Source organism: Salvelinus sp. IW2-2015, unplaced genomic scaffold (assembly GCF_002910315.2).
Source record: "Salvelinus sp. IW2-2015 unplaced genomic scaffold, ASM291031v2 Un_scaffold2490, whole genome shotgun sequence".
NCBI classification, from domain to species: domain Eukaryota; kingdom Metazoa; phylum Chordata; class Actinopteri; order Salmoniformes; family Salmonidae; genus Salvelinus; species Salvelinus sp. IW2-2015.
In genome coordinates this window covers 54,834-66,269 of record NW_019943807.1, presented here as the reverse complement: position 1 = coordinate 66,269, position 11,436 = coordinate 54,834, and the positions used below count along the sequence as shown (strand labels likewise).

The following is an 11,436-nucleotide window of genomic DNA, read 5'->3' as shown; positions in this document are numbered from 1 at the left end:
CAGGGCTAGACGGTAGAGATTAGCCCCTAATCTGGCCATTAGTGAATGCTAGGAGTCTCTGGSAGCCCGGGTCCTGTGAAGTAACAGCCAGCCACTCTGTTCCCCTGCACTTAGCTGGGCATCTGGCCCTTCTGGGTGTTGAGTTGGCTTGAAAAGGCCCCTAATGACACCCCTCCACTCCTTTGAGAAATGTGAGACGACAAGTCATTGTGATCCCGATGATAACGCTCTCTGCCGTCGCCCATTTATGTAAGGGCCTCCGTCGGTAGGCAAACCATGTCAATAACAGGCCGTGGATGGAGGTAAGATGTGTTTGGTCTGGCGTTGTTCCTTTCAGGTGTGTGAGGGGGGCAATGAGTCTTTATGCTAGACGTTTTGACACATTATCTCCATGCTCCAGCCGGCAAATCCTCCATCATTAGTCAAACCTAAACGTAAATGAGGGGGAGAAATGGACAGGGCGGGCTAAAACAAGTTTTACAACAACGTAGCGGAGCTTCCACCTAGCCCACAACGACCTCCAGATTGTCTGCTTTTCACGGAAAGTAAAATGGAAGCAGCAGAATATTTTTTTGTGTTCTCCCTCCGTCAGATAGTAAAGAAACGTAACATAAGAACTTGTTTTTATGAAGTATATGTTCAATGAACCTGCAACTCCAAATCCAGGGGGAAAAAAATATGGATTTTTAATCCTCCTGGAGTACCCAAATCCATTTCGCTTGATATTTTTATAGTTAAACATCAATCTGGGAATCGGTCTAACGACAAACCCATGCCTCTAAGCCCACATGTGTGGTACACCTGTACTGACTATGCGGCGGTACGACCGGCAAACCTACATTAAACCAGGGTGCTTTAGGATCTGGTTTGGAGTCCTCCCCTCATTCTGTCCTGTCATACTAGGGCTAGCGTTTTATGAAATAGGGTACGGGACAAACACAGGAGCAAAGGAATGCTAAATTGCCATGTAATCTGTGATCTACGAGTAAGTGAACATCAGATGAACATCGCATAGTAACTAGAATGTGATTGTATACTTCGATGAAATGTATGGTGATGGGATTTTCAGGTGCTCTACTTAAAGCAGTCACTTTAACGTCTGTGCATCTACCCCCACCCCCCCCCCACAAAGAAAAATTCTCCATGTTGTTGTAACATTTTTACTCCATCCTTAATCTAAGGCTTAAACTGACAAATATGTACCCAATAATATCCTACCCACTGCGGATGCACTCAAAAGCTATCAAATTGTTGCACAGCGTGCCTGGTGAAGAAAAAGGGAAACATCTAATTTTAGTGTATGKTTTTAGAGTGAGGCGAGAGGGAAACTCGCCTGTAGCGAAAACCTTCAGGTCAAACAACATGGTCATAATCCGAACAGACACAGGGGGTGTTACGCCGAATTTGTCAAACATTGAACTTTAGCTCTGCAGCCATGTTGCACACAGCATAAGGTACCCATAACCACACCAGCCTTGATAGGATACCTGAGGATTGGCAGTGTAAGGAGGAATGGCCGACACGAACCAGAGGAATCAGCGGTTGTGAGAATCTAGGTCAACGGCTAGCTTTCCCCCTTAAACGTTTCTTTCTCTCCATCTACCTGTCCCTCTCTACAGTGATGACTTTTGTTACATGCTGTGTGTGTGTATGTCACGCAAATTCCACACTTGGAGGCTGGAAACTAGCCCTGAAGCCAGCAAGGAGGCTGGGAGAGTGGGAGGAGGCTGGGAGAGTGGGAGGAGGCTGGGAGAGTGGGAGGAGGCTGGGAGAGTGGGGCCAAAGGGGTAAGGTCAAATACAGTGTACTTTGACACCTCCGAGAGGTCATGAAAATTTACAATGACGGCCTACCAAAAGGCAAAAGGCCTCCTGCGGGGACGGGGGCCTGAGATTAAAAATAAATACAATATAAATATAGGACAAAACACACATCACAACAAGAGAGACAACACAACACCACATAAAGAGAGACCTATAAGACAACAACATAGCAAGGCAGCAACACATGACAACACAGCATGGTAGGAACACAACATGGCAACAACATGGTAGCAACACAACATGGTAGCAACACAACATGGCAACAACATGGTAGCAACACAACATGGTAGCAGCATAAAACATGGTACAAACATTATTGGGCACAGACAACAGCACAAAGGGCAAGAAGGTAGAGACAACATTACATCACACAAAGCAGCCACAACTGTCAGTACATCCACATCAAACAAACCACATCTCCTTTTAACACAGCCAGGATTACATCATGTTTCCCTCTGCCCTTCCTTTATTCTTAGTGGAGGTGCATGGCGTGTTGCTTGGTGGTCTGTTCACCCTCTGCCTTATTGGTCCTGGTCATAAGTAGGGCACTAAATAGGGAATAGGGTGCCATTCYGAACACACCCCTTCTTGTGACTACCTGTAAGGAAAGGCATGCACTGAGCTTGGCCAGGGAGTGGAAGTGCCCGCGGTGCGGCTCGTTATGTCTTCCTATAAAAACCAGGGTGAACAACAACAATATGGGCCATTGCCTATGCGCTGGTGTGTGTGTGTTGTGTGTTCTTGTTGCTGTGTGTTGCGTGTGATGTGCGTTGTCTGTGTGTGTGTGATGATGTTGTGCTGTGGTGACTGTGTGTGTGTGTGTGGCATTGTGCTGTGTGTGAACATGTGTCTGTGTTGTGCTGTGTGTCTGTTGTGTGCATGTTTCCTATATGTGCTGGTGTGTGCTGTGTGTGCATGTGTCGTTGTGTCTGTGTTGTTTGTGTCGTGTGTGTCTGTGTGTGCATGTTGTCTGTGTGTTGCAGGTGGTTCTGTGTGGCATGTGTCTATCTGTTTGCTGTGTGGGTGTGTGTGCTGTGTGTTGGTCTGTGTGTCTGTGTGTGCTGTGTGTGCATGTGTCTGTGTGTGCTGTGTGTCTGTGTGTGCTGTGTGGGAGAGAGAGAGGAGTGTGTGAGAGTGTCTATATGTGAACAAAACACAACCTCGGGGGAGGGGGGGGACACAGATCACACAGGTTCACAAGGCTAGACGAACAGGCCATGATGTTACAGGACATGATGTAACAGGACATGATGTAACAGGCCATGATGTAACAGGCCATGATGTAACAGGACATGATGTATCAGGACATGATGTAACAGGACATGATGTAACAGGCCATGATGTATCAAGACATGATGTATCAAGACATGATGTATCAGGACATGATGTATCAGGACATGATGTATCAGGACATGATGTAACAGGACATGATGTAACAGGCCATGATGTATCAGGACATGATGTATCAGGACATGATGTATCAGGACATGATGTAACAGGCCATGATGTATCAGGACATGATGTTACAGGACATGATGTAACAGGTCATGATGTAACAGGCCATGATGTAACAGGACATGATGTAACAGGACATGATGTATCCAAATGTCACAATCTTAGTCTCTCTTTGACTGTGTCCTAAACACCAAGGCCTTTATAGTCAAAAGTAGTGTTTCTCTTTCTCTGACACTGACTAAAACCATCATCCTAAATGCTCATCCTGCACAGAGGGCATCTGCAGCATGCCATAGTTCTGGAGGGTTACCAAAGCAAACCACTAAGACTAAATCACTCAACTAAAATGCGTAACCCCAATGAAGTATAAACTGGATATATAAATAGATGCAGGCAACTGATGGAAGAAACTTCATTCAAATGAAAAACCCTTGTTACTGGATTGTGTTACTTCTCAGCCATGCATCACAAATGACTTGTGGTCTGTGAACTCCAGTAAGGACTAATCTGATTGGCTCATGAGTCATCATGGGAAGCCAATCAAGTCAAAGCTCACAGGCATGGAAGTCCCCTCTGGTGTACGGTTAAGATGCCCCTAGACACTGATCAGGTGTCAGTTTAGCATTTTCCCCACTAATGGTTAAAGTTAAGATTGGGGAAGGGGAAGCTGATCCTAGATCTGTACCTAGGGGAAACTTCATCCTGGAACAGATACACAATGACCAAGCCAATAGAATGGAGTCACATGGTTAGCATTCACATGAGTGGCTTCAAGAGTTCTTATCAGCTCTGTCTTGAGGGAGACAGTAGGGATGAATAGCTGCTCCTTTAAGATATTCCTGAACCATTACATAACACATATAACTCAATTTGACCAACACATTCCTATATTGCGTCTCAAATGGCACACTATTGCCTATGTAGTGCACTACTTCTGATCAGGGTACATAGCCTAAAATCCCAGAGCTGACATGGTAAAAGTCTGTCGTTCTGCCCCTGAGCAAGGCACTGTTCCCTGGGCGCTGAAGACGTGGATATCGATTAAGGCAGCCACCCCYCACCTCTCTGATTCAGAGGGGTTGGGTTAAATGCGGAAGACACATTTCAGTTGAAGGCATTCAGTTGTACAACTGACTAMGTATCCCCCTTTCCCTTTAGATCTCTGGTCATAAGCAGTGCACTATATAAGGAATAGTGTGCCATTTGGACGCATTCCAGGAATGTGGTGGTCAAATTGAGTAATATTTGTTATGTAATGGTTCAGGAATATCTTAAAGGAGCAGCTCAGGGGAATGAATGTAACGTGGTTCAGGAATATTTAATGGAGCAGTCGGGGGAGACTATAAACAATTAACTATAACACTACTAACTATAAACTAGTACTAGAACACTACTAACTATCAACTATTAAAACACTTAACTTATTAACACTACTATAAACTATAAACTATTACACTACTAACTATAAATGATCAACTATTAACACTAACTATAAACTATTACACACTAACAATAACACTTAACCATTAACACTACTAAGTATAAACTAGTAACTAGTAACACTACTAACTAGTAACTAGTAAACACTACTAACTATCAACTAGCTAAACACTACCTATAAACTATTAACACTAACTATAAATTATGACATTACACTCTAACTATTTAACTATTAACCACTATAACTATAAAAACTAATCTAACACTAAACTATAACACTAACTTAAACTAACTATAAACTATTTAAACTACTATAACTATTAACCCTAACTATAAACTATTAACACTAACTATAAACTATTAACTATTACCCTAACTAAAACTTAAACTATTAACACTACACTATAAACTATTAACTATTAACCCTAACTATAAAACTATTAACACTAACTATAAACTTAAACTATTAACCCTAAACTATAAACCTAACTATAACCTAACTATTAACAACTACTAAAACTATTAACTATTAACACTACATAAACCTACTATAAAAACCTAACTATAACACTAACTATAAACTATAATATTAACCCTAACTATAAAACTTAACTATTAAACACTAACTATAAACTATAACACTAACTATAAATATTAACTATTAACCCTAACTATAAACAATTAACATAACTATAAAACTATAAACACTACCTATAAACTTAACTATTAACACATAACTAATAAACTATATAAACTACTTACCTACTACATATTAAACATAACTATAAACATCAACTATTAAACTACTAACTATAAAACTATCATAACTATGAACCAATAACATAAACAAACTATTAACATAACTAGTAAAAACTATAAACATATTAACACTAACTATAAACAATCAACTATTAACACTACTAACTATTAAACTATAACATTAACAATAACTATAACTTAACTATTAAACAACTAACTATTAAACTATAAACTATTAAACTAAACTATAAACTATAACAACTTAACTACATAAACTAGTAACACTACTAACTATCAGATATTAACACTAACTATAAACTATTAAACACAATTATAAAAAACTAATTAACATAAATATAAATGATTAACTATTAACACTAACTATAAACAATTTAACTATTAACACTTACTAAACTATAAATGTATCTATAACACTACTAACTATAAAACTATTAACACTAACTATAAACTTACTATTAACATAACTTATTAATGATTAACTATTAACACTAACTATAAACTATTAAACTAACTAGATAATGATTAACTATTAACACTAACTATGAACATTAACACTAACTATAAATATAACATTAACACTAACTATAAACTATTAACACTAACTATGAACTATTAACACTAACTATAAACTATTAACACTAACTATAAACTGATTAACTACTAACTATAAAACATTAACACTAACTATGAACTATTAACACTAACTATAAATTATTAACTATTAACCTAACTATGAACTATTAACACTAACTATGAAAACTATTAACACTAACTAATAAATGATTAACTATTAACACTAAACTATTAAACTATTAACACTAACTATAACTATTTAACACTAACTATAAATATAACACTAAATCATAAATGATAACTATTAACACTTAACTATAAACTATTAACACTAACTATAAACTATTAACCTAACTATAAACTATTAACACTAACTATAAACTATTAACACTAACTATAAATGATTAACATTAACCCTAACTAAATAAACTATTAAACACTAACTAATAAACTATTAAACACTAACTATAAACTATTAACCACTACATAAAATGATTAACTTATTAACCCTAACTATTAAACTATTAAGCACTAACTATAACTATTAACCCTAACTATAAACTATTAACACTAACGATGACTATTAACAACTAACTATAAATGATTAACTATTAACGCCTAACTATTATGAAACTATTAACACTAACTATAAATGAATTAAATATTAACGCCTAACGTAAACCTATTAACACTACTATAAACTAATTAAACCTACTATAACTATTAACATAACTATAATTTACATAACTAAAGATACTATTACCTATATAACTATTAACACTAACTATAAAATGATTAACTATTAACCCCCTAACTATGAACTATTAACACTAACTATAAATGATTAACTATTTAACCCTAACTATAAAACTATTAAACTAACTATTAAATGATTTACTATTAAATCCTAACTATGAATATTAACACTAAGCTATCATGGCAATGATTAACTATTAACCTCTAACTATAAAACTATTACACAACTGTATATTAATCTATAACCAACTTAAACTAATAAACTCATTAACACTAAACTCAAACTATTAACCTAACATATCAAACTACTCATTACACTCAACTATAAACTGATTAATCCCTTAACTATTAAACATTTCATTAACAACATTAATCTGAATAAACTAAAATATTAACCCTAAACATATAAACTATTAACACTAACTATAAAACTATTAACACTAACTATAAACTATAAATTATTTAACACTACTAACTATAAAACAAGTAACTATAACACTATACTAACTATCAACTATAACATTAACTATAAACTCAATGTACTACCTTCAACAGCAGCAACGGGACTTTATCCTTAACATCAAGGTTACACTTTGCTTTGACTAACTGATACACACATGCTTGCAGACAGACACACACACAGGGAGAGCTGTATCCCACTCACCTACAGTGTCACAGGGTTCATCTTTATGCACGCAGAAATCCTTCCTGCAACATAAAACACAAAGAAACGTCAACATCCACCGGGCAAAGCCAACTTTGATGCTCTGATCCCCCCTTGACCASTTGATTGGTATGGCTCAGTAGAGAACTCTCAAGGCCTGCTTATCCCCTCCGGTGGCAGAGCAGACCAAGTGCCGTGGATTAGCAGGGGATATGGGAGCCGTCATCGATCCTCAAATCCTCAAAGCTATAAGGGGTTAATCGGGAGTTATGTCTCAAATTCAGAAGGGAGAACTTGGGGGTGGGGCTGGCAAAGGTTGTGACCTCTATAAAGGCAACGCCTCAGGAACCTAAACCCAGCTCTCACACATGACTGTGTAGCTGTGTGGTCGAGGATGAGGGCGTGTGTGCTGTGCTTGTGTGTGTTTATGGTGAACTACAGGTACCATATAAGGTATGTACCTTAGCCCATTTCTATTTAATCTCCATAGAAAAAGGGATTGAACGGGTTTATTATAGTTCAGTACGTGAGGTATTGTTATGGCTTCAGATTTGACTTGGCTGTACTTTCAGGTGAAGAGAAATGGTCTCGTGAAGAACTGGTCTCTTCAGTCTTTGACTTGATTTTTTAAATGAACCACAGGAGAACTATTCACTGTTAACTATTCACTGATAACTTTTCCCTTTGGCAGATGTTGTTACTCGTGTTCTCAGTCTTTTCAGGATAAACCCTTGGTGTGTGTGTTTTGCACGCCAAAAAGCTCAGTCAGTATGTGTGTGTGTGTGAGAGAGAGTGTGTGTGTGTGTGCGTGTGTGTCATGTTGTCACACCAACCCTTCAGAGGGACCCAAAACACTCCCCACTATCTCTACAGGAGAAGACCCAAAACACTCCCCCACTAATCCTCTCTTGAGGGGACCCAAACCACTCCCCACTTCTCTTCTGAGGGACCCAAACACTCCCACTATCTCTCTGAGGAACCCAAACAACTCCCCACTATCTCTCAGATGAAGGAGACCCAAACACTCCCCCACTATCTCTCTGAGAGGACCCAAACCACTCCCACTATCTCTCATCCGAGAGACCCAAACACTCCCCACTATCTCTCTGGAGGAGACCCTAACCACCATCCCAACTATCTCTCAGAGGGACCCCAACACTCCCACTATCTCTCTGAGGCCCCCACAGACACCCATGAAACCCAACCCCCACTATCTCTCTGAGGACCTACACCGACACCAACCAACTCAAACCAACACTCCCCACTATCTCCAGAGGAACGCAAACCACTCCCCACTATCTCTCTGAGGAGACCCAAACACTACCCACTATCTCTCTGAGGAGACCCAAACACTCCCCACTATCTCTCCTAGGAGCCCCACTCCCAATTCTCTCTGAGAGACCAACACTCCCCACTACCCTCTGAGAAACCCTAACACTCCCCATCCTCAGAGGAGACCCAAACACTCCCACTATCTCTCTGAGGAACCCAAACACTCCCCACTATCTCTCAGAGGAGACCCCTAACACCCCCCCACTATCCTCGAGGAGACCCAAACACTCCCACTATATCTCTGAGGAGACCCAAACACTCCCCACTATCGTCTCTGAGGAGACCCAAACACTCCCCACATATCTCTCTGAGGACGACCCAACCACTCCCCACCATCTCTCATGAGGAGACCGCAAAAACACTTCCCCACTATCTCTCTGAAAGGACACCCTAACCCACCACGCACCAAACCCTCTGAGGAGACCCAAACACTCCCCACTATCTCTCTGAGGAGACCTAAACCCACCACACCAACCCTCTGAGGAGACCCAAACACTCCCCACTATCTCGTCTGGGAGACCCTAACCCACCACACCAACCCTCAGAGGAGACCCCAAACACTCCCCACATATCCTCTCTGAGGAGACCCAACACACCACAACCTTCAGAGGAGACCCAAACACTCCCCACTATCTTCTCTGAGGAGACCCAAACACTCCCCACTACTCTGAGGAGCTACTCTGAGGACCCCTAACACTCCCCACTATCTCTCTGAGAGACCCTAAAACCCACCACACCAACCCTCTGAGGGACCCAAACACTCCCCACTATCTCTCTGAGGAGACCCTAACACCCCCACTCTGAGGGACCCTAACCCCCCACCAACCCTCAGAGGGACCCAAACACTCCCCACTATCTCTTGAGAGACCCAAACCCACCCCCAACTCTCTCAGAGGAGACCCAAAACACTCCCCACTATCTCTCTGAGAGACCCTAACCCACCACACCCAACCCTCAGAGGGGACCCAAAACACTCCCCACATCTCCTGAGGAGACCCTAACCCACACACACCTCTCAGAAGGACCCAAACACTCGCCCACTATCTCTTCTGAGAGACCCAACCACCACACCAACCCTCTGAGGAGACCCAAACACTCCCCACTATCTCTCTGAGGAGACCCTAACACCCACAACTCTGAGGAGACCCAAACCACACCACACCACACTCCTCTGAGGAGACCCAAAACACTCCCCACTATCTCTCTGAGGAGACCCAACCCACCACACTCACCCTCTGAGGGGACCCTAAACCCACCACACCACCCCTCTGAGGAGACCCAAACACTTCCCCACTATCTCTCTGAGGAGACCCTAACCCACCACCACCAACCCTCAGAGGGACCCAAACACTCCCCACTATCTCTCTGAGGAGACCCTAACCCACCACACCAACCCTCAGAGGGGACCCAAACACTCCCCACTATCTCTCTGAGGAGACCCTACCAACCCACCACACTCAACCCTCAGAGGAGACCCAAACCACTCCCCCACTATCTCTCTGAGGAGACCCTAACCCACCACACCAACCCTAGAAGGGACCAACACTCCCCACCTATCTCTCTGAGGAGACCCTAACCCACCACACCAACAACCTCAGAGGAGACCCAAACACATCCACCACTATTCTCTCTGAGAGACCGTAACCCACCCCACCAACCCTCTGAGGAGACCCAAACACTCCCCACTATCTCTCTGAGGAGGACCGCCTAACCCCACCACACCAACCTCTAGACACCAAACCCCTCAACCTTGAGGAGACCCTAACCCACCACACCAACCCTCAGAGTCGAGACCACAAACAACTCCGCCAACTATCTCTCTGAGAGACCCCTAACCACCCACCAACCCTCAAGAGACCCAACATCACCTCTGAGGCCGGACCCTAACCCACCACACCAAACCCTCCGAGTGAGACCCAAACACTCCCCACTATCCTCGTCTGAGGAGACCCGCTAACCCACCACACCTAAACCCTCAGAGGACCCAAAACCACTCCCCACTATCTCTCTGAGGAGACCTACCACACACCCCTAGCGACCACCACCATTCTCGAGAGCCCCTAACCAACCACCCTGAGAGGGGACCCAAACACTCCCCACTATCTCTCTGAGGAGACCCTAACCCCAGCCACACCAACACCTCGAGGGGACCCAACACACTCCCCACTATCTCTCTAGGAGACCGCTAACCCACCACACTCAACCCTCTGAGGGACCCAAACACTCCCCACTATCTCTTGAGAGACCCTAACCCACCCAACCCAACCTCACAGAGAGACCCAAACACCCCCACTATCTCTCTAGAGGAGACCCTAAACCACCACACCAAACCCTCTGAAGGGACCCAATACACTCCCCACTATCTCTCTGAGGAGACCCTAACCCACCACACAAAACCCTCCGACGCGGGACTCCTCACAACAACACCTTCAGGAGCCCGAAACCCCCACTATCTCTCTGAGGAGACCCTAACCCACCACACCAACCCTCTGAAGGGAACCCATAACCCACTCCCCACTATCTCTCCTAGCCACACACACCACCTCGAGGAGACCCAACCACCCACAACCTCAGAGGAGACCCAAACACTCCCCACTATCCTCTCTGAGGAAG

General features: G+C 42.5%; 1 pseudogene; it reads right to left on the bottom strand.

The window, feature by feature from the left end:
• Positions 1-11,436, bottom strand: part of LOC112074087 (A disintegrin and metalloproteinase with thrombospondin motifs 19-like) — an 80,532-nt pseudogene that overhangs the window by 28,906 nt on the left and 40,190 nt on the right.